The sequence below is a fragment of the Dendrobates tinctorius genome, unplaced genomic scaffold (assembly GCF_039654945.1).
Source record: "Dendrobates tinctorius isolate UK_male_01 unplaced genomic scaffold, ASM3965494v1 ptg000241l, whole genome shotgun sequence".
In the NCBI taxonomy this organism is placed as follows: Eukaryota; Metazoa; Chordata; class Amphibia; order Anura; family Dendrobatidae; genus Dendrobates; species Dendrobates tinctorius.
The window spans coordinates 14320922-14344738 of record NW_027361908.1 but is presented as its reverse complement, the minus strand read 5'-3'; positions in this window follow the sequence as shown (position 1 = coordinate 14344738).

Here is a 23817-nt window from a genome sequence, read left to right as displayed (position 1 = left end):
TGCTCCTAATGGTCCCTGTATAGGGGTTGGTTCCACCTGGCAGCTCGCCCGGGGCCCCTCGGTGCCACGGTCCAAAGGGTCCACTCCTGGAGATTCCAGCTCCTGACCACCCACGCTAACAGTACGATCAGGCCATGGACTCCGCTGGTCCTACTGCTGCTACTCAGAAAGAGTTGCTCTTCCTGCAGGAGAATCAGGGACGCATTATGTCAATCATGAAGTCTATGAACACCCGTTTGTCGGCCCTGCAGGTGGCCGATCCTGGAATTGCCACTCAACTGGCCAGTCTCCAACAGGAGCTGGGTCAGCAACAAAATACTCAAGCCCACATTTTGTCTTACATGGCCTCCTTTGACAGTCGCTTGTCGGCCCTCCAGGCTGCTACCGCAGCCCCGACTCCTCCCTCCGCGTCTACAGCTCTCCTGACGCCCTGCCTTGCCAAACCATCTCACTTCACCGGGGATCCCAAGCTCTGTAGGGGGTTCTTAAATCAGTGTAGCCTCCACTTTGAATGGTTGCCGCAGCAATATCCCTCTGATCGGGCCAAGGTGGCCTTCATCATGTCCCATCTGGAGGGGGAGGCCCTGTCTTGGTTGAATCCCCTCTGGGAATGTGACGACCCTGTAGTCTCGAGTCTCCCGGTTTTCTTGGATACTTTTCGCAGGGTCTTCGATGAGCCGGGCCGGATAGCCTCTCTCACTGAGTCACTCTTTAACTTACATCAGGGTTCTTTCACGGTCGGACAGTACGCTATTCGCTTTCGCACTGTCTCCTCTGAGCTCGGCTGGAATAATGCAGCTTTGGTAGGGGCATTCTGGCACGGTCTTTCAGGCAGAATAAAAGATGAACTCGCAGGTTGAGATACCCCGTCCACCTTAGAGGACCTTATCTCGCTGGCTACCCGCATTGACCTACGCTTCCAAGGAGCGCGCTCGCGAGTCAGCGAGAGACAGGAGGTCCACCAGGCCAGTTCCCCTTTTCACCCGTTCTGCCAGTCCCCGTTCGGCCGGGTCCTCTTCTCCCTCCTCGGTCAAATTCATGCAGATAGATCACCTAAAGTTGGCCAAGTTGCGTCAGAGAGGCGGGCACAAGGTCTGTGCCTCTATTGCGGTGATTCGTCACACTATGTCCGCACCTGTCCTAAGAGACAGGGAAACTTCTCCACTTAGGTCAGGTAAGAGAGGCCTCCCTAGGTGATGATGATCCCTCTCAACCTCTTACGATTTCTGTGATTTTGGTTTCAGGGGAGAGACATGGTTCCGAGGTGGCCTACGTGGATTCGGGCTCAGCAGGTAACTTCATTCGACCTGAAGAGGTGGACAAATACCAAATTCCTGTGGTTACTCTATCTAACCCTATCCAGATTGCCGCAGTGGATGGCAAACCGCTACAGGTGACCGTCACCTTGGTCACTGAAGAAGTGGAGTTGCAAGTCGGAGCCTTACATCGAGAGAAGATAGCCTACTACGTTTTGTCTAAGCTCTCTCACGCCATTCTCGGTCTTCCATGGTTAAGGACTCATCAGCCTGTTCTCGACTGGTCTTCTGGGGAGATACTCCGCTGGGAGCACCCGTGCCAAGCTCGCTGTCTGACTCCTGAACGCCTGGCGGCCGCTCCTCGGTCATCTCCAGACCTTCCGGATCTTCCTCCAACCTACAGCTCTTACGCCGATGTTTTTGATAAGAAGGAAGCGGAGGTCCTTCCTCCACACTGGCCGTTTGACTGCCCAATTGAACTTGTTCCCGGTTCAACCCCTCCAAGGGGCAGAATCTACCCCTTGTCTCCCACAGAGACCACCGCCATGTCCGAGTGCGTCCGAGAGAACTTCGCCAAAGGCTTTATACGGAAATTCTCTTCGCCCACGGGAGCCGAGTTCTTCATCAAAAAGAAGGATGGAACTCTACGGCCGTGCATTGACTATAGAGGCTTGAATGAGATTACCATCAAGAACTATGCCGACAAAAGGAGATTGGATCCTCCACCGTATTGTGCTGGGGACAAAGTCTGGCTCTCCTCCAAATTCATCCGGTTGAAATTGCCCTCCTAAAAGTTGGGACCACGCTACATCGGTCCGTTTGAAATTCTTGGACGTATCAACAAAGTCGCCTACAAATTGAGGTTGCCTGCTTCGCTCCGGGTCCCGAATACCTTCCACGTCTCCCTCCTGAAACCTGTGGTGCTGAATCGCTACCATTCCTTGCCTGATCCTGGTCCTCAGCCGGTGGGTGCCGATGATGTCTTTGAAGTGCAGGACATTCTCGCTATGAAGAGGGTTAGAGGTAGGACATTCTTTCTTGTTGATTGGAAGGGCTTTGGTCCTGAGGAGAGATCCTGGGAGCCTCGGGAGAATATCAATGCTCCCCGTATCCTCAAGAGATTTCTTGCTAATCTCCAGGGAGGCTGGCTTAGGGGAGGGGGTACTGTTACACCTCTCCGTCATACTCACCCGGCCTCCGCTCCCACGCCACAGCCGGCCTCCGCTCCCACACCGCAGCCGGCCTCCTCTCCCACGCCGCAGCCTTTCTCCACCCAACGGCCACGGCGGTCACCTCTGACGGGCTCGCGGCCGACGCCATCCCTGCATGCAATGCGTATGCGCCATAGGCCGCGGCCGCACCTCCCTGCTGCTTGTGCTCCGGCTGTGTCCTGACCCGGAAGCACCTTCGGACCAATGGCAGACCAGACGGGGCTATATCTGGCCGCTTCCCCCTGAGGGAGGCGCCTGATCGTTGTGTTACCTTGCACACTGGGCCCTGCTTCCTCCTGTGCTCTCTACAGTCTCTCGGTGCCGTCCTCAGTGTTTCCTGCAGCAGTCTCGCAGCCTGTCTTCCGTGTTCGCTAACAGTGATTCTCAGTCCTGCTCCAGTGTTCCTGTTTCCTCCGTCTCCTGCCTCCGGTGTTCCTGATCCCTCCTGCTCCAGTCCTGCCGCCCTACTCCAGTCCTGCCTCCGGTGTTCCTGTTCCATCCTGTTCCAGTCCTGCCGTCCGACTCCAGTCCTGCCTCCGGTGTTCCTGATCCATCCTGTTCCAGTCCTGCCGTCCTACTCCAGTCCTGCCTCCGGTGTTCCTGTTCCATCCTGCTCCAGTCCTTCCGTCTTCCTTTATTCCTGTCTCCTGTGTTCCAACTCTGTCCTATCATCTACACTTCAGTTCCTCCACATTCCAGTCTATAGTCTTACTCCATTCCTGTCTCCTGTGTGCCAGCCCTGTTCTGTCATCTACACTTCAGTCTTACTCCAGTCCATCCTGAGCCGCTCCTCTCGGTACCGGCTACCGTGGTACACGAACTCCTGGGCCTGCTCCTAACGGTCCCTGTATAGGGGTTGGTTCTACCTGGCAGCTCGCCCGGGGCCCCTCGGTGCCACGGTCCAGAGGGTCCACTCCTGGAGATTCCGGCTCCTGACCACCACGCTAACAAAATGCTTCACAGTCTATGAAGAGGGGAGGCGGGAGGGAGCAAGTTTGTTGTGTATCATACTCCAGGAACAAAGAAACTGATAAGAGAGCTAATAACTTGATGTCTTGGCTTCTATACCTATACAAGTCCTCATATAAGTCGTCATCAATCCTGTTGCTGTACTTTCCCTGTATATATATTGTATAAAAGCTAGCTTCCCAAAAGTATATGAGCTCAAAGAAAAAGCAAACAAGCATCAAGCATACAGAGAGAACATACAGTATACTGGACTATTGATTTACACACAGTTTATTGAAAGTTTAAATACGCTTTATGAAGTAATTACCTTAATCTTGTTCACTCTAGCAATTCTTTTGAGATTAGTGCAGGCCTTCCTTCTTTCTGAGTGTGTTTACTTTGTACCCTTGTCTGTAGAGTAGGAGCTTGACTGGTGCTGGAGTGTAGCACTGACTTATCTCAGCTAACACAAAGCCTAGATCCTCAGGCTACATTCACACCATGGGCGTAGCCAGGATCAAAACTAGGGGGGGCAGAACCTCATACTGTTCTGTAGAACGTCTTACTGCACACCTCAGCTGCTGCAGAACCTCATGCTGCACACCCCTAAACTTGAAAATAAAGCCTGCACCTTAAGAAGATGTGGTGAATGCAGTCTATTTATTCCAACTATCAATTGATGTTGATGTGTTACTGAAGACGAGCAATGCCTGTCCTGGGCGTCCTTTTGGGCAGCTATGAGGTGTACCTGACTGGTACTTAAAAAAAGGAGTGTTAAGGCCCCTTTACATTTAGCGATGCACCAGCGATCCCGATCAAGATACGACCCGGTCAGGATCGCTGGTGCATTGCTAAATGGTTGCTAGTGAGCTGCCAAACAGGCAGATCTCACAAGCGTTGCAGCAGCGGTCGGCGGTCGTACTTACCTTTCAGACGCAGCGATGATGTCTTCCGTCCGCATCAATGTCTCGCTGACCAGGCCGATCTTGCGCGATCAGCGATAGCCAGCGGGGGAGCCGGTCGGAGGTGAGTATCACATGTAGCGATATCGCTATCGATATCGCTGCTGCGTCACAAAATCGGTGACACTTTAGCGATATCGCTAGCGATATCGCTATGTGTAAAGGGCCCTTTAGTCTGTGTGCTACCCGGCTCTCATTATTTTTGGTACAGATAAGATATGGATAGACAGATATGGATGAATGGATGGATAGATAGATAAATAGATAGATAGATAGAGCAGACTTCTAATCTGCTTTTGCTATTGAAAACATTATCTATGAGCTTAAAAACCTTTCAGGTGATGCGGTTTTTAAAAAGCTGATCTGCTTTTGCAGTTGAAAAACGTATCCTTAAAAAATGCAGCAAAAACGCTGTGTGTGAATGTAGCCTTAGATCAGGAAAAGAACAGCCATTTATAGGACATTTCATAACTTTCCCAAATTCCTATGAAAAAATATTCAGCACATTCTGCATTGAACTACTGTACCCAATTTATTATATATTTTAGGAGTCGGTCCATTTTATACCGACTCCACCAAAATGAGCACCGACTCCACAACTCCGACTCCGACTCCACAGCCCTGGTACAAACCCACATCTATTGGCTACAGGATAGATGACAACGTGGAGAGCAAGATAAAAGTAAAGTGCTAGTGCATAAGTTTAGAGGGATATAAAATACTACATTTTCTCACTACTCTTAGCTTTGTAATTCCTGAGAGACTATATCCCTAGTACACACCCAGCAAAATTGCAAAGATATGGAAAGACCAATGGCATATTACACCTAAAGAACATCTCTAGAATCCTCCCTTTTCTCACCATGGAAACAACAAAAACCCTCAGTGTCGCCCTGATCCACTCCCACCTGGACTACTGTAACGCTCTATTAATTGGCCTCCCCCTCACTCGACTCTCCCCTCTCCAGTCCATCCTTAATGCAGCAGCCAGGGTTGTCCATCTGGCTAATCATTACTCGGACCCGTCCGCTCTTCGCCAGTCGTTACACTGGCTGCCCATTCATTACAGGATACAATTCAAAGTATTTGTTCTCACCCACAAAGCTCTCCACAGTGCGGCACCCCCTTACATCTCCTCCCTCATTTCTGTCTATCGGCCTAACCGACCGCTGCGCTCTGCGAATGACTTTCGACTAACCTCTGCCCTAATCCGTACCTCCCATTCCCGACTCCAAGACTTTTCCCGTGCTGCGCCAATCCTCTGGAATGCTCTACCCCAAGATATTAGGACCATCCACAATTTGCATATTTTTAGGCGGTCGTTCAAAACACATTTGTTCAGAGCAGCCTATCACATTCAGTAATCAAAGTCTTTTTATGTTTGTGTGTGTGTAGCCCATTCACTATCTCCATCTAACCCCCACCCCCTGAAGATGGCTGGACCATCATTGTAAATACATCATTGTAAATACAAACCTGTGCTTTGTATCTCCCCCACCTCATTGTAGATTGTAAGCTCCCACGAGCAGGGTCGTCTTATTTCGCTTTAATTATTGTATTGTTAACGTTGTTACTTATGACTGTTGTGTTTGAAACTGTTCAACTGTAAAGCGCTGCGGAATATGTTGGCGCTTTATAAATGAAGATTATTATTATTATTATTAAGAGTTGGGTGAGATTGTAGTACGTAGGGATGGCTGTGTCCGCCCAACACCCGATGGATGCCATTTCACTGGTCACTTTTTCCGGGTGCGTGTCCATCAGCTGGGGGGGCGGATACAGCCATCCCTATGTACTACAGTCTCAGCAGCATCACATTCTGACACAGTGCCCTTAAAAATAACAGTGGCATTATAATGCTCCTGAATAAAGATTACCACCCACTCTCTGTCCGAAATAAGCCCCATGTAGTGCCCATAAATAAATAATTGTCCCTCACTGTACTCCCTGGACAAAAATAACCCCACACTGTTCTCCATACAGAGCTCCCCCCATATTCCCCATACAGAGATCCCCCCATATTCTCCATGCAGCGCCCCCAATTTTCTCTATACATACAGAGTCCCCACGCTCCATGTTCTCCATGCAGAGTCCCTCCCTCCATGTTCTCCATACATACAAAGTTCCCACCCCACCATGTTCTCCATACAGATTCCCCACCCCCCGTGTTCTCCATACATGGAGTGTCCCCACCCCCTATGTTCTCCATGCATAGAGACCCCACCCCCCATATTCTCCATGCAGAGCCCCCACTCCTCCATTTTCTCCATACAGAGTCCCCACCTCCATGTTTTCCATGCAGAGTTCCTCGATCCATGTTCTCCATACATACAGAATCCCCAACTCTCCATGTTCTCCATAAAGAGTCCCCACCCTCCCTATTTTCTCCAGAGTCCCCACCTACCCATGTTCTCCATACAGAGTCCCAATCCCCCATGTTCTTGGTACATACAGAGTCCCCACTCCCCCATGTTCTTCATACCGAGTCCCTCCACCCATGATATTCATACATACAGCATCCCCACCCCCAGGTTCTCCATACTTAGTCCCGACTCAACCCCCCATGTTCTCCATACAGAGTCCCCAACCTCCATGTTCTCCATACCGAGTCCCCACTCCATGTTCTCCATGAATACAGAGTCCCCACCCTCCATGTTCTCCATACATTCAAAGTCCCCACCCCCTCATGTTCTACATACAGTGGGTACGGAAAGTATTCAGATCCCTATAAATTTTTCACTCTTTGTTTCTTTGCAGCCATTTGGTAATTTCAAAAAAGTTCATAAATCTCATCTTGACTTAAAAAAGCCAGAAATGTAGACATTTTTACAAATTTATTAAAAAAGAAAAACTGAAATATCACATGGTCATAAGTATTCAGACCCTTTGCTCAGTATTGGGTAGAAGCACCCTTTTGAGCTAGTACAGCCATGAGTCTTCTTGGGAATGATGCAACAAGTTTTTCACACCTGGATTTAAGGATCCTCTGCCAATTTTCCTTGCACATCCTCTCCAGTTCCGTCAGGTTGGATGGTGAACGTTGGTGGACAACCATTTTCAGGTCTCTCCAGAAATGCTCAGTTGGGTTTAGGTCAGGGCTCTAGCTGGGCCAGTCAAGAATGGTCACAGAGTTGTTCTGAAGCCACTCCTGTGTTATTTTAGCTATGTGCTTAGGGCCATTCTCATGTTAGAAGGTGAATCTTAGAATTATCACCAAAAAGATCTATCTACGTCTCATCAGACCAGAGAATCTTATTTCTCATAGTCTGGGAGTCCTTCATTTGTTTTTTTAGCAAACTCTATGTGGGCTTTCATATGTCTTACTGTTATGATGAGTCACCGAAGGAGGAAAAAACAAAATACTAGCTAAGTCCAGAAAAACCAGAGAGGTTGGCAGCTATCGGATTGCAGACCCCTGAACCTATCCACAGCAACTAGCAGTAGCCGTGGGGGGTTCCTACGGTGCCCTAGACCCCTCGATCACAGCCGGAGAACTACATAGCCTAAAGACAGAAAGGGGAAAAACTAAACTGCCCCAGAGCAGACCCCCAAAGCAATAGGCAGCCCCCAACATATAATGACGGTGAAGCAAGATGAAAACACTAACACAGATAGAAAGATAGGTTGAGCAAATGATGGGGCCCAAGCTAACTAAAATAGGACAGGATAGGAAAGCTGCTGTCTGCTATCCGCAAAAACCCTATCCAAAATCAGGTATATTCTGAAGACAGAGCAAAAGATCAACAGATCAGAGACAAAAATGGAATTCAGCTCACCCCCGGCCGGGGATGGCAGAACTCCCAAAAAACAATGCAAAACAAAAACAAAACTGAAGTGTACAAAGCAGAAAAACTTAGCTTTGAGAAGCAGGAATCAGACTGGTCTCCAAAAATCCAGCAGGGCCACCAGCAAGGCAGAAGGGCGTCGGCTGCCTTATATCCAGTCCTCAATTCCAGCCACCCAGTCATCATCTAGCTGCCCAGGTGTTTGGTAATCAGCCTCACTACCTTCCTTCACCAGAGGAGGGAGTTCATCAGACCTCAACGGTGAAGGGAAAAATGAACTCACAACAGTACCTCCCCCTTGAGGAGGGGTCACCAAACCCTCATCCATGCCACCAGGACGATCCAGGTGAGCCCGATGAAAGGCACGCACCAATCTTTCGGCATGAATATCAGAGGCAGAGACCCAGGAATTATCCTCCTGACCATAACCCTTCCACTTAACCAAATACTGGAGTCTCCGTCTAGCCAGACGGGAATCCAGTATCTTCTCTACCTCATATTCCATGTTACCTTCAACCAATACAGGGTCAGGAGGTGCCACCACAGGAACTACTGGTTCAACAAACCTCTTCAACAAGGACTTATGAAACACATTATGAATTTTAAATGTGACAGGAAGAGCCAACCGAAAAGAGACCGGATTAATAATCTCCAAAATCTTGTAAGGTCCAATAAATCTAGGCTTAAACTTAGGAGAAGCCACCTTCATAGCGATATTTTTTGATGACAACCAAACCATATCACCCACCTTAAACTGGGGACCAACGGTCCTACGCCGGTTGGAAAACTGCTGGGCCTTTTCCTGGGAGAGAGACAACTTATCCACTACTTGGTCCCAGATCTGGTGCATTCTCTCCACCACAGTGTCAACACCTGGGCAGGCAGAAGGCTCCACCTGCCCTGAAGAAAATCGAGGGTGAAACCCAAAGTTAAAAAAAAAAAGGTGACATCAAAGTGGCAGAACTAGCTCTATTATTTAAAGCAAATTCGGCCAAGGGCAAAAATGAAACCCAATCATCCTGATCGGCAGAAATAAAACATCTCAAATACGACTCCAAAGTCTGGTTTGTTCTCTCCGTCTGCCCATTGGTCTGAGGGTGAAACGCAGAGGAGAAGGACAACTGAATTCCCAGCTTGGAACAGAAAGTCCTCCAAAATCTAGACACAAACTGAACTCCTCTGTCAGATACAATGTTCTCAGAAATCCCGTGCAAGCGAACCACCTGTTGCAAAAACAAGGGCACCAACTCAGAGGAAGATGGCAACTTAGGGAGTGGTACAAGATGGACCATCTTAGAGAATCTATCACAAATCACCCAAATAACAGTCATTCTCTGAGAGACAGGCATATCAGAGATAAAATCCATTGAAATATGGGTCCATGGCCTCCTGGGCACCGGCAAAGGCATCAACAAGCCACTAGAGCGAGAACAAGGTTTAGACCGGGAGCAAGTCCCACAGGACTGCACAAAATTCCTGACATCATGAGACAAGGCGGGCCACCAAAAAGACCGACTCACCAGATCTCTAGTACCAAAAATACCTGGATGACCAGCCAATGCTGAGCAATGAACTTCAGACATCACTCTCTTCCTCCACTGGTCAGGAACATACAACTTTCCACTGGCACAACGCTCAGGTTTGTCCTCCTGAAACTCTTCCAGAGCATGTCTCAAATCGGGCGAGATGGCAGAAAGAACTACCCCCTCGCCTAAGATGGTAGCAGGCTTAGTCACAACAGGAGAATCAGCAAGGAAACTCCTAGAGAGGGCGTCTGCCTTGACATTCTTAGTGCCAGGAAGAAAAGAGACCACAAAATCAAAACGTGTGAAAAACAAGGCCCACCTAGCCTGTCTAGGATTCAAGCGCTTGGCCGACTCCAGGTAAATCAAATTCTTGTGGTCCTTGGTCTTGTGGTCATTCTTGGTGTTTGGCTCCCTCCAACCAATGTCTCCACTCCTCAAATGCCCATTTCATGGCCAACAGTTCCCGATTCCCCACATCATAGTTACGTTCGGATGGGGAGAACTTTCGGGAAAAGAAAGCACAAGGATTCATTTTACATGTCACAGGATCTTTTTGGGACAACACCGCTCCTGCACCAATCTCAGAAGCGTCCACATCCACCTGAAATGGGAGTGAGACATAAGGTTGCCGCAAAACCGGAGCAGAAGTGAATCTTCGCTTCAGCTCCTGAAAGGAAGAAACAGCCTCCGGAGACCAATTCAGCACATCAGCACCCTTCCTAGTCAAATCAGTCAATGGCTTGGCAATACCAGAAAAATTAGCTATAAATTTCCGATAAAAATTAGCAAAACCCAAAAACTTCTGGAGGGCCTTCAAAGAAGTGGGCTGAACCCAATCATAAATGGCCTGTACCTTGGCCGGGTCCATTTCAATACTTGACGGAGACAAAATAAATCCCAAAAATGAAATCCTCTGTACCCCAAAAAGGCATTTCGATCCCTTGACATACAGGGAATTCTCCCTTAAAATCCGGAACACAGTCCGAACATGTTCCACATGAGAGTCCCAATTCTTGGAGAAGATCAAAATATCATCCAGATAGATAATCAAAAATTTATCCACAAAGTCTCGGAATATATCGTTCTTGAAGCACTGGAAGACAGAAGGGGCATTAGTGAGCCCAAAAGGCATCACCAGGTACTCAAAATGTCCCTCCGGAGAATTAAACGCCGTCTTCCATTCATCCCCATGCTTAATGCGAATAAGATTATACGCCCCCCTTGAGGTCAAGCTTAGTAAACCAGCAAGCACCTTTAACTCTGGAGAATAGATCAGAAATCAGGGGTAACGGATACTGATATTTAACAGTAATTTTGTTGAGGGCACGATAGTCAATACAAGGCCTTAATGAACCATCCTTTTTAGCCACGAAAAAAAACCCAGCACTTAAGGGTGAAGAGGATGGTCTAATATGACCCTTCTCCAACGACTCCTTAATATAGGATCGCATAGCCTCGTGCTCGGGTACAGATAAATTGAAAAGCCGACCCTTGGGGAATTTACACCCCGGGTTCAGCTCAATTGCACAGTCATAACTCCTATGAGGAGGCAAAGACGCAGACTCATTCTCACTAAATACATCATAAAAGTCAGCCAAATAGTCAGGAACATAATGCGACTGGGGAGAGGTGGAGAAAACAGGAGCATCACTAAGGGCACACCGACAACCCCAACTCACCACAGACAAAGATTTCCCATCCAGAACTGGATTATGGATTTGCAACCAGGGAAACCCCAGAACAATGGTATCATGCAAATTATGCAACACCAAAAATCTGCAATTTTCTTGATGGTCTGGGGCGACCCGCATTACCACCTGGGTCCAAAACTGAGGTTTATTCTTCGCCAAAGGAGTAGCATCAATACCCCTCAAAGGGATAGGCATCCGCAGAGGTGTCATAGGAAATCCACAACGTTTAGCAAAATCCAAGTCCATCAGGTTCAGAGCTGCTCCCGAATCCACAAAAGCCTTGGCGGAAAATGTGGACAGGGAGCAGATCAGAGTAATTGCCAGAAGAAACTTAGGTTGAACACCACCCACAGAAAACGTGTGTGCACAACGTTTCTCTCGTTTAGGGCAGACAGAAATAATATGCGAGGCATCTCCACAAAAAAAACACAGCTTATTACGCCTTCTGAACTCCTGACGTTGCGCCCTAGACAAAACTCTATCACATTGCATAGGTTCAGACATTTGTTCAACAGGTGGCAACATCTCTCGTGTAGTTTTGCGTTCACGTAAACGCCGATCCACCTGAATGGCTAATGACATAGATTTGTCAAGACCAGAGGGAACAGGAAATCCCATCATAGTATCCTTTACAGTTTCTGACAAACCCTTCCGAAAGAGGGCTGCCAAGGCACCATCATTCCAGGTAGTAAGGACCGCCCACTTTCGGAATTTTTGACAGTAATAATAATAATCTTTATTTTTATATAGCGCTAACATATTCCGCAGCGCTTTACAGTTTGCACACATTTTCATCACTGTCCCCGATGGGGCTCACAATCTAAATACAACTCTGCCGAATCCCGACCCTGGCTTAATGCCAACAGGGTCTTTTCAGCCTGATCAATAGCATTAGGTTCATCATACAACAACCCCAAGGCTTGAAAAAATGTGTTCACATTATTCAGAATAGGATCATCAGGTTTCAAAGAAAACGCCCAATCCTGGGGATCGCCGCGCAGCAAAGAGATGACAATTTTAACCTGCTGCGCGGCATTCCCCGACGAGTTAGGCTTCAAGGCAAAAAATAATTTACAATTAGTCTTGAAATTCAAGAATTTAGACCGATCCCCAAAAAACACATCAGGAGTAGGAATCTTTGGTTCAGCAGCATGTGAATGAGCAAGATAGGCGGAAATTCCCCACACTTCAGCAGCGAGCTGCTCCACACGATCAGACAATTGCTTCATCTCCATTGAGAGAAAAATTCCCCCTACGGCCTCAGAGATATAGAGGAAAAAATATGCACAAAAAAAAAATTCTGACACACTTTTTTTTTCTTTTTTTTTTACAATTCTCTCCTGCTATTGAGTACCCTAGGATCTGCGGTATGGCTGGTGATTCTGTTATGATGAGTCACCGAAGGAGGAAAAAACAAAATACTAGCTAAGTCCAGAAAAACCAGAGAGGTTGGCAGCTATCGGATTGCAGACCCCTGAACCTATCCACAACAACTAGCAGTAGCCGTGGGGGGTTCCTACGGTGCCCTAGACCCCTCGATCACAGCCGGAGAACTACATAGCCTAAAGACAGAAAGGGGAAAAACTAAACTGCCCCAGAGCAGACCCCAAAGCAATAGGCAGCCCCCAACATATAATGACGGTGAAGCAAGATGAAAACACTAACACAGTTAGAAAGATAGGTTGAGCAAATGATGGGGCCCAAGCTAACTAAAATAGGACAGGATAGGAAAGCTGCTGTCTGCCATCCGCAAAAACCCTATCCAAAATGTGCCAACCGACTGATAGGAAAAACAGGCCCTGAAGTCGCTAGGCTTCAAAAGACTAAATCAGCACTCAGGTATATTCTGATGACAGAGCAAAAGATCAACAGATCAGAGACAAAAATGGAATTCAGCTCACCCCCGGCCGGGGATGGCAGAACTCCCAAAAAACAATGCAAAACAAAAACAAAACTGAAGTGTACAAAGCAGAGCAGAAAAACTTAGCTTTGAGACGCAGGAATCAGACTGGTCTCCAAGAATCCAGCAGGGCCACCAGCAAGGCAGAAGGGCGTGAGCTGCCTTATATCCAGTCCTCAATTCCAGCCACCCAGTCATCACCCAGCTGCCCCGGTGTTTGGTAATCAGCCTCACTACCTTCCTTCACCAGAGGAGGGAGTTCATCAGACCTCAACGGTGAAGGGAAAAATGAACTCACAACATCTTACTTTCTTCCATCTCCCTACTGCATCTGTGGAGCTCAGCCACAGTGATCTTGGGGTTCTTCTTTACCTCTCTCACCAAGGCTCTTCTCCTATGATTGCTCAGTTTGGCTGGATGGCCAGGTCTAGGAAGACTTCTGGTGGTCCCAAACATCTTCAATTTAAGGATTATGGAGACCACTGTGCTCTTAGGAACCTTGAGTACTGCAGAAACTCTTTTGTAACCTTGCCCAAATCTTTGCCTTGCCACAATTCTGTCTCTGAGCTCCTGGTGGTCCCAAACTTCTTCTATTTAAGGATTATTGAGGCCACTGTGCTCTTATGAACATTGAGTATTGCGGAAATTCGTTTGTAACCTTGGCCAGATTTGTGCCATGCCACAATTCTGTCTCTGAGCTCCTTGGCCACTTCCTTTGACCTCATGATTCTCATTTGGTCTGACATACACTGTGAGCTGTGAGGTCTTATATAGACAGGTGTGTACCTTTACAAATCAAGTCCTATCAGTTTAATTAATCACAGCTGGACTCCAATGAAAGAGTAGAACCATCTCAAGGAGGATCACAAGGAAATGGACAGAATGTGACTTACATATGAATGTCTGAGCAAAGGGTCTGAATACTTATAACCATGTGGTATATCAGTTTTTCGTTTTTAATAAATTAGCAAAAATTTCTACTTTAATGTTTTCTGTCAAGATGGGGTGCAGAGAGTACATTAATGAGAAAAAAAATGAACTTTTTTGAATTAACAAATGACTGCAATGAAACAAAGAGTGAAAAATGTATAGGGTCTGAATACTTTCCGTACCCACTGTACATACAGAGTACCCACCCCGCATGTTCGCCATACATAAAGTCCCACCCCCATGTTCTTCATACATAGAGTCCTCATACCCCAATGTTCTCCATATATACAGAGTCCCCCCCCACCGTTTTCTCCATACATATAGAGCCCACATCTCCGTGTTCTCCGTATAGAGTCATCAGCCCCCCCATGCTCTCCATACATACAGTGTCCCACCCCCCATGTTCGCTATACAGAGTGTCTTCCCCCAAGTTCTCAATATAGAGTCTTCCCCTGACCCCCCCATGAACTCCATGCAGCACAATCCCCTCTCTCCTTTTCCTCATGTTCTCAATATGGAGTCCTACCCTGACTCCCCACACGTTATCCATACAGTACAATCCCCCTTCTCCTTGCCTCATGTTCTCAATATGGAGTCTTCCCCTGACACCTTCATGTTCTCGATACAGCACAATTTCCCCTCTGCTTCCACCATATTCTCCATACAGAGTCCCCACGCCCATGATCTTTATACATAGAGTCCACACCCCCATGTTCTCCATACATACAAAGTCCCCCCCCCTTCATGTTCTACATACAGTGGGTCCGGAAAGTATTCAGATCCCTTTAAATTTTTCACTCTTTGTTTCTTTGCAGCCATTTGGTAATTTCAAAAAAGTTCATTTTTTCTCATTAATGAAGTCTCTGCACTCCATCTTGACTGAAAAAGCCAGAAATGTAGACATTTTTACAAATTTATTAAAAAAGAAAAACTGAAATATCACATGGTCATAAGTATTCAGACCCTTTGCTCAGTATTGGGTATAAGCACCCTTTTGAGCTAGTACAGCCATGAGCCTTCTTGGGAATGATGCAACAAGTTTTCACACCTGGATTTAAGGATCCTCTGCCATTTTTCCTTGCACATCCTCTCCAGTTCCGTCAGGTTGGCTGGTGAACGTTGGTGAACATTGGTGGACAGCCATTTTCAGGTCTCTCCAGAAATGCTCAATTGGGTTTAGGTCAGGGCTCTGGCTGGGCCAGTCAAGAATGGTCACAGAGTTGTTCTGAAGCCACTCCTGTGTTATTTTAGCTGTGTGCTTAGGGCCATTGTCTTGTTAGAAGGTGAATCTTCAGCCAAGTCTGAGGTTCAGAGCAATCTGGAAGAGGTTTTCATCCAGGATATCTCTGTTCTTGGCCGCATTCATGTTTCCTTCAATTGCAACCAGTCATCCTGTCCCTGCAGCTGAAAAACACCCCATAGCATGATACTGCCACCACCATGTTTCACTGTTGGGATTGTATTGGGCAGGTGATGAGCATGGCCTGATTTTCTCCACACATACCGCTTAGAATTATCACCAAAAAGGTCTATCTTCGTCTCATCAGACCAGAGAATCTTATTTCTCATAGTCTGGGAGTCCTTCAATTGTTTTTTCAGCAAACTATGTGGGCTTTCATACGTCTTGCACTGAGGAGAGGCTTCCGTCAGGCCACTCTGCCATAAATTCCCGATGGGTGGAGGGCTGCAGTGTTAGTTGACTTTTTGGAACTTTCTTCCATCTCCCTACTGCATCTGTGGAGCTCAGCCACAGTGATCTTGGGGTTCTTCTTTACCTCTCTCACCAAGGCTCTTCTACTATGATTGCTCAGTTTGGCTGGATGGCCAGGTCTAGGAAGACTTCTGGTGGTCCCAAACATCTTCCATTTAAGGATTCTGGAGACCACTGTGCTCTTAGGAACCTTGAGTACAGCAGAAATTATTTTGTAACCTTGCCCAAATCTTTGCCTTGCCACAATTCTGTCTCTGAGCTCCTTGGCCACTTCCTTTGACCTCATGATTCTCATTTGGTCTGACATACACTGTGAGCTGTGAGGTCTTATATAGACAGGTGTGTGCCTTTACAAATCAAGTCCTATCAGTTTAATTAATCACAGCTGGACTCCAATGAAAGAGTAGAACCATCTCAAGGAGGATCACAAGGAAATGGACAGCATGTGACTTAAATATGAATGTCTGAGCAAAGGGTCTGAATACTTATAACCATGTGATATTTCAGTTTTCGTTTTTAATAAATTTGCAAAAATTTCTACTTTAATGTTTTCAGTCAAGATGGGGTGCAGAGTGTACATTAATGAGAAAAAAAATGAACTTTTTTGAATTAACAAATGACTGCAATGAAGCAAAGAGTGAAAAAATTATAGGGTCTGAATACTTTCCGTACCCACTGTACATACAGAGTACCCACCCCGCATGTTCGCCATACATAAAGTCCCACCCCCCATGTTCTCCATACATAGAGTCCTCATCCCCAAATGTTCTCCATACATACAGAGTCCCCCCCACCATTTTCTCCATACATGTAGAGCCCACATCTCCGTGTTCTCCGTACAGAGAGTCATCACCCCCCCATGCTCTCCATACATACAGTGTCCCACCCCCCATGTTCGCTATACAGAGTGTCTTCCCCCAAGTTCTCAATATAGAGTCTTCACCTGACCCCCCCATGAACTCCATGCAGCACAATCCCCTCTCTCCTTTTCCTCATGTTCTCAATATGGAGTCCTACCCTGACTCCCCACACATTATCCATACGGTACAATCCCCCTTCTCCTTGCCTCATGTTCTCAATATGGAGTCTTCCCCTGACACCTTCATGTTCTCGATACAGCACAATTTCCCCTCTGCTTCCACCATATTCTCCATACAGAGTCCCTACGCCCATGATCTTTATACATAGAGTCCACACCCCCATGTTCTCCATACATACAGAGTCCCAACTACCAAAAGTTCTCCATACTGTACTTACAAAGTCGCCCCATGCTCTTAATACATAGATTCCTCACCCCCACATGTTCTCCATACGTACAGAGTCCCCACCCCTTCATGTTCACCATATACACAGAGTACCCACCCACCATGTTCTCCATACATAGAGTCCCCACCCCCCATGTTTGCCATGCATACAGAGCCCCCCCCCATGTTCTCCGTGCATATGTAAGGGGGTGGCATTGCTATGGACAGTAGAGACACACTGCCACTTTAAGAGACACAACCCCCCTGGCTAGAGCAATGGGTCATTCGGCTCTCCCTGCAATAAGACTGTTTTGGTTTGTTCTGCCAGCTATGAGAGGGGAGGGGCTGTTCTTCCTGTGAGTGTTCTGAGCTGGGAGTATGCAGGAAGCTGGCGTGCTGGATTCTATGAGGAGAAAAATGTGCAGCTTGTAAGTGACTGAACCTGTGGGATTGTGTAGACCCTTCTGGGGATAACGAAGGCGGTTTTCCTGTGATACTGCGAGGAGCCACGAAGATATACAAGGAAGGAACCCAGAGGAGGGAATTCACTGTTTCTAGGAACAGGCTCGGGATCTTCACACAAGGACAAGACCACGTTGCACAGAGCTTCCAGGGAGGACGTCGAATCATCTTGCAGGGGCCCCCCGGGAAGGAACTGAGACACCAACTTTACTGTGAGTGTTAACCCCATGTGCGCACATGTATAGGGCTTAGGATAGGCTGCAATAGACAGAACACGGTAGCCGTGCGGCCGGAGTAGCAGCGGCCAGTCAGGCTATAGTTAGAGTAGCAGCATACTGTACTTTATTGCATTGTTTTTCCTTTTGAAAAATACACTGATCTGTAATAGTTGGTGCACCGTGTCATTTGCGGGCCCAGCTAGAGAATATCACATTTGTAAATTGTTTTATGTCATTGCATGCCCCTGTTTACACCTTCCTAACACTGCATTCCTTGCCTGAAAATAAATTAACCCTTTGTTGTTTGCACCTCATCTTGTGTGCCGTAACGGCAATGGCGAGAGTGCTAGTGTTAGTGGTGATGCTGTGGGCATTGGTGGAACCCCTGCAAGGACACTCCCTATGGGCACCATATTTAGTGTGCTTCCAAAATTTGACGGCAGTAATATGCCCTTGTCTGATAGGGTGTCCCGCAAAGCACCCTGAAGATTTATAACATCAGCACAGACCTTGAAGTGGACATTGCTTTGTCTGCCTTGGAGGGAGAGGCCCGAAAAAACGTCTGTCTACAGCCGGAACTCACCCGTAGTACCCTGAAGGAGCTAGTGAAATTCTTGGAAGAGATCTACCGTGAGACTGCTAGCGCGGGACACCTCCACGCCAAATTTTTCTCTAGACTGCAGCAGGAAGAAGAAAGGATCTCCTAGTATGCGACAGCACTGCAAGAAGTGTTGGCATAAGTGCAGAGGAAAGAGATGGATGGGCTCGGTGGCATGGGCTCCAAAGACCGGATACTCCGGGAACAATTCATTCTGGGACTGCACAACACATCCTTGAGAAGAGCACGGGTCCGTGTAGATCCGACTCTTTCATTCCGTCAAATCCTGGCAGAAGTAGTGTCCCGAAGCAAGGAAGACAGCTACGCAACTGGGGTGATGCGTGTCCAGGGTGCCAATACCAGAGGGGGCCCAAATCACCAGGAGGCACTGGTCCAGGTAGTGTAAGACTTGCAGCGGTCTCTTGTCAGTATGCAAGACAAATTAACCCGGATGGAGCAAAGAATAGGAGAACAACAGTCTGACTCAACGCACTCATATAACCATCCTTTAAGGAATCAGTGGGTGCAAGCCCCCCCCCACACCAGGCATCAGAGGCACGAAGACAAGCTCGGGGTGCCCCTCGGCAAAGAGGAGGCATCCAATACTGGGAAAGTGGAGGACAAGGGCACCTTGCCAGAGACTGCCGGAATTATGCTCAATGCCAGCAACAGCCTCCGTTAACCCCCCCCCCACAGTAAAGCGGCACTCTGTGGGGGAAGCAAGAAGAGAGGCTGCTACTTATCATAATGAACACTTGATTGCTGGGAGTCCCATCCTGTGTGCTGAATTTGAGGGAGTTCCAGTGGATTGCTTGATAGATACCGGTTCACAAGTGACAATGATGCCAAAATCATATTTCAAACAGCATTTTCAGGCCTTGGCTAAGCCAGAGAAGGAGACATTGATCCGGTTGTTTGCTGCCAATCAACAGCCGATCCCCATCCCAGGGGTCGTGTGGATGAATATTTGAATCTGTGGGCAAGAAGTAGGAAAGAAAGGGATCCTGCTAGTCCCTGAGCCCGTCAAATAAGATGTGCCTGTAGTACTTGGAATGAATATCCTATGAGAACTCGATCAGATAATGTTCACCAAATGGGGACCCAGTTATTGGAAGAAGGCTGCCACACAAAAGCCTACTCAAGAAGCCTTTCAGCGATTGATCCGCGTCTGTGGGACGCAGAAGAGTGTGCAGTCTTATCAGGCGGTAGGAGTCATCAGGGCCCCTGGGAAGGAGTCTGTAATCCTGCCTCCCAATCGAGAAAGTATATTACACCTTCCAGTGGGGACTCATCGCAACCTTGACGGGCTGGAGGTGATAGTTCAGCCTGTGGTAGGCGGAGGAGAGGACCAAGAAGTCATGATAGCTCGTACGATAGCTGTGGTCCAGCGAGGACACGTCCCCATAAGAGCTTTGAACGTGGGCCCCGAGGAAGTCACCTTGCCACGGGGGACAGATCTGGCCCGAGTGTACTGTGAGGTAACGCTATCATTCAAGCAGGGGATTCTCGCTTGGCAGCCAAATAGTCACATCCGGCACGGGTTTTCCATAAAACAATCTCAGTCCGTGTGGTTTATTCAGGCATCATAAACCATAACCAGCAACATAAAGTTCATATTCAAAGCATAGCGTCCTTGACAGAGCTTCACTCTGTCCTCCCTGTGGTCACACAGGTTATACAATGTTCCATACGCAGGCTCTTCAGCCTCATAGTTATCTCACCCATCAGCGTTCTACCTCATCGCTGTTTCTCCATGCCATGCTGCAGACGTCCATTCCCTACTCTGGGGACTCGCAGACACATGCAGCCACTACACACAGGCGCTTCAGGGAGGCAGACACATCTCCCAGCGAGACCTTCCAAACGGACCAACCGGGTCCGTGCATTCACCACATGTGACCTACCCTGGCCACCTTATATGGTCCGTAGCCACGCCCACTGGGTCACATGGCTATGACCTCATCATAAGTCCTTGAACCATTCACACACACTTTGGAATAGCGTTCTTAAACACACCCCCTGGGTGGGTTTGTGGGTAACTGGGTCACCCGTCTCCCCAGCTACCTGTAGACTTCTTCCTGACACACTGAAACAACATGTCAGCAGTATCACTGCTGATCAACACACACATAAGTCTCCATCTCAAGGCCACCCACCTTGAGATACATAATGGTCATTCAGGACTCTGCCATTCATCCTCTCTCCTAGGACATCCACACAGCGCCCCCTAGCGGACACAGTGGTCACTACACCACAGTACCTACACAAGGGCGAAGTGGTGAGTCAGAAAGACATGTCTTTATTGCCGATCGAAGGTGCGGGATGGACCCTGGCAGTCACTGCGGGTCCCGAAGAGAAGCCATCCCCAGAGTGGAATGGGCGAATCATCCTTGACCAAATGGAAGTGGATGTGAAGGCTCTTGGCCCTGAGCGTGTGCAGGTGATAGAAGCTATGCTGTGGGAAAATCAGGCACCATTCGCCTGTCACGCCGAAGATTTTGGCTGTACTGAAGAGATCACGCATGAGATACCGACCAGGGACGCTCGTCCAATTTGAGAGGTGAAGACATTACTGAGGCAGATGCTGGATTCAGGAGTAGTGTAGAGTAGTTAGAGCCCTTGGGCGGCACCGGTGGTGCTCGTCAAGAAGAAGGATGGGACCATCCGGTTCTGTGTAGATTACAGGAAACTCAATGCCTGCACTGTGCGAGACTCATATCCGTTACCCCACATCGAGGAATCCTTGACAGCGTTGGGGAAAGCCAAGTACTTGCAAGTAAGTAAGCGGATACTTGCAAGTGGCCATGGCCAAGAAAGACAAAAAAACTGCCTTCATCCTCCCTATGGGATTATTCGAGTTTAATCGGGTGCCCTTCGGGCTCTCCAATGCTCCGGGCACGTTTCAACGGCTGATGGAAAAGTGTTTGGGAGACTTAAACTTTGAGGCTACCCTGATCTACCTGGATGACATCATTGTGTTCTCTGCCTCGTTCAAAGACCATCTTGCCCGGCTTGGACAGGTACTCTGAAGACTGCGGGCTCATAACCTGAAGGTGAAGCCAAAGAAGTGCCACTTCTTCAAGAGAGAGAGATCGAGTACCTGGGCCACATAGTGTCACAAGACGGAGTTCTGCCTTCACCAGAAAAAGTGGCTGCTATCCAGAAGTGGCCAGTTCCTCGAACCATGCGGGAACTCCAGGCCTTCCTTGGACTCGACGGGTACTACCGACGGTTTGTCAAAGATTTCGCAAAGGTGGCGGGTCCTCTGAATGAACTGCTGAGGGGTACCGCCGGAGTGCCGAACACTCAGTGCATCCCCTGGGACCAGAGGCGAGATGAGGCCTTCCAGGCTATAAAGAATGCTCTTACTTCAGCCCAGATTTTGGCCTACGCAGATTTTGATCAACCATTCCTGTTGTACACAGATGGTAGCCTTCATGGACTCTGTGCAGTAGTTTCCCAAATACAGGATGGACATGAGAGAGTCACCGGGTATGCCAGTAGGTCCCTGCGAGACAGTGAAAGAAACCCCCATAATTACAGCTCTTTCTGGTTAGAGCTCCTGGCTCTCGTGTGGGCCATGACAGAGAAGTTTGCTTGCTTCCTGGCAGGGACCAAGATTCAAGTTCGAATGGACAATAATCCCTTGGCCCACCTTGAGAATGCTAAATTGGGGGCCTTAGAACAATGGTGGGTGGCTCGCCTGGCCAAGTTTGACTTTACCATCCGTTATTGCTCTGCTACTGAAAATGCAAATGCTGATGGCCTGTCACGAGTGATGGTGAAAACTCCAGTGGGGGATCTCGATGAACAACTCGAAGAGGAAGAAACCCCAGACTTCCATAAGTTCAAGACCCCAGTGGTTGCGGTCCAGTCGAGTAGGGAGGCCTGCGCACTACCCCGATCTCTGGGGAGAACCAATGAAGAGTGGGGAAATGTTCAAGATGAAGAAGGAGGGCTGAGACAGATGAAATGCTAGGTAGCACAGAAGCGGAGGCCAGGCAAACAAGAGAGAGATAGTCTGGATGCTGAGATGAAGAGTGTCTCACACCAGTGGGATAGGCTGGAGGTGCGAGAATCGGTGCTATATCACAAGAGGCAACAGCCGAAAGATACTGAAGTAAGGTGGCAGGTGGTCATCCCAGGAGGAATGGCCCAAGAAGTGGCTAAAGATGCCCACGAATTCGGAGCCCACTTCAGGTCCACAAAGACCTACCAGTGGTTACAGCGGCACGTGTACTGCCCCCGGTTGAAGTCTGTGGTAGAAGAGGTTTGCCGGCAATGTCGGGTATGCGACCTCATTAAAAGTACTGAACAAAGGGCACCCATCCAGACCATACATACTAAGGAACCACTAGAAGTCTTGATGATCGACTATCTCCTTGTGGGCCAGTCAGCCCGGGGGCCACAGTGCTGTTTGGTGATGACCGACCATTTCTCCAAGATCGCGGTAGTCACCCCGACTAGAGATCAGACTGCCGAGTCGGCTGCGCAGGCCACCTGTTAAGACTTCATCCAAGTGTGTGGGTGCCCAAAGCGCATCCACTCTGACCAAGGTGCATGTTTCCAAGGCAAGGTGATGAAAGAACTGTATCGTTTGTATGGCATAGAGCGGTCCCGGACCACCCCTTAACATCCTCAAGGCAACGGAGCATGTGAACGCTTCAACCGAACCTTACTTCAAATGCTGAGGACATTGGAAGAGGACAAAAAGGCATGCTGGCCAGATTTCCTGCCAGAGTTGGTCTGGACCTACAACAATCGGGTCCATTCCACCATGGGTTACACCCCCTATCTGCTGCTGTTTGGAAGAGCTGGACGAAAGGTCATTGAATTGAAGTTGGAACAGCCAGAGGAGCTGATGGAGCGAGTTGTCACTCCATGGGTGAAAGAACATCGGAAACGACTGCAAACAATACGGCGGTTGGTGAGTCAGCAGCTACAGGACAAAGAACATATGGGCCGTAAATCGATTCAAGAGATACCGCTCCGGCTCGGGGACCAAGCATTAGAGAGAAATGCCCCAAGGGTAAACTAAGCAAGAGATGGGAAGTACAGCCTTACAAAGTCATCGAGCGAGTGTATGCTGACAGTCCGATCTACAAGGTGCAGGTTGAGAATGGGGCATCCGCCCCTAGAGTGCTTCACAGAAATATGCTGCGGCCATGCCGGTCCGGGGCCCGTGCTGTACCAGTGCCGACTGAAGTAGTTGCTCCACTTCCTGAATATGTCTTGCCTGCTGGTGAAATAAATGATGAATGGTGGATCTACCCTGACACCGTGGGGGGTCCTCAGACGGAGAGAGATGGTAATCCTCTGGAGGTACCACTACCGCCACGTGACGATGAGTCCAGACAAGAGCCTACAACTCCTGC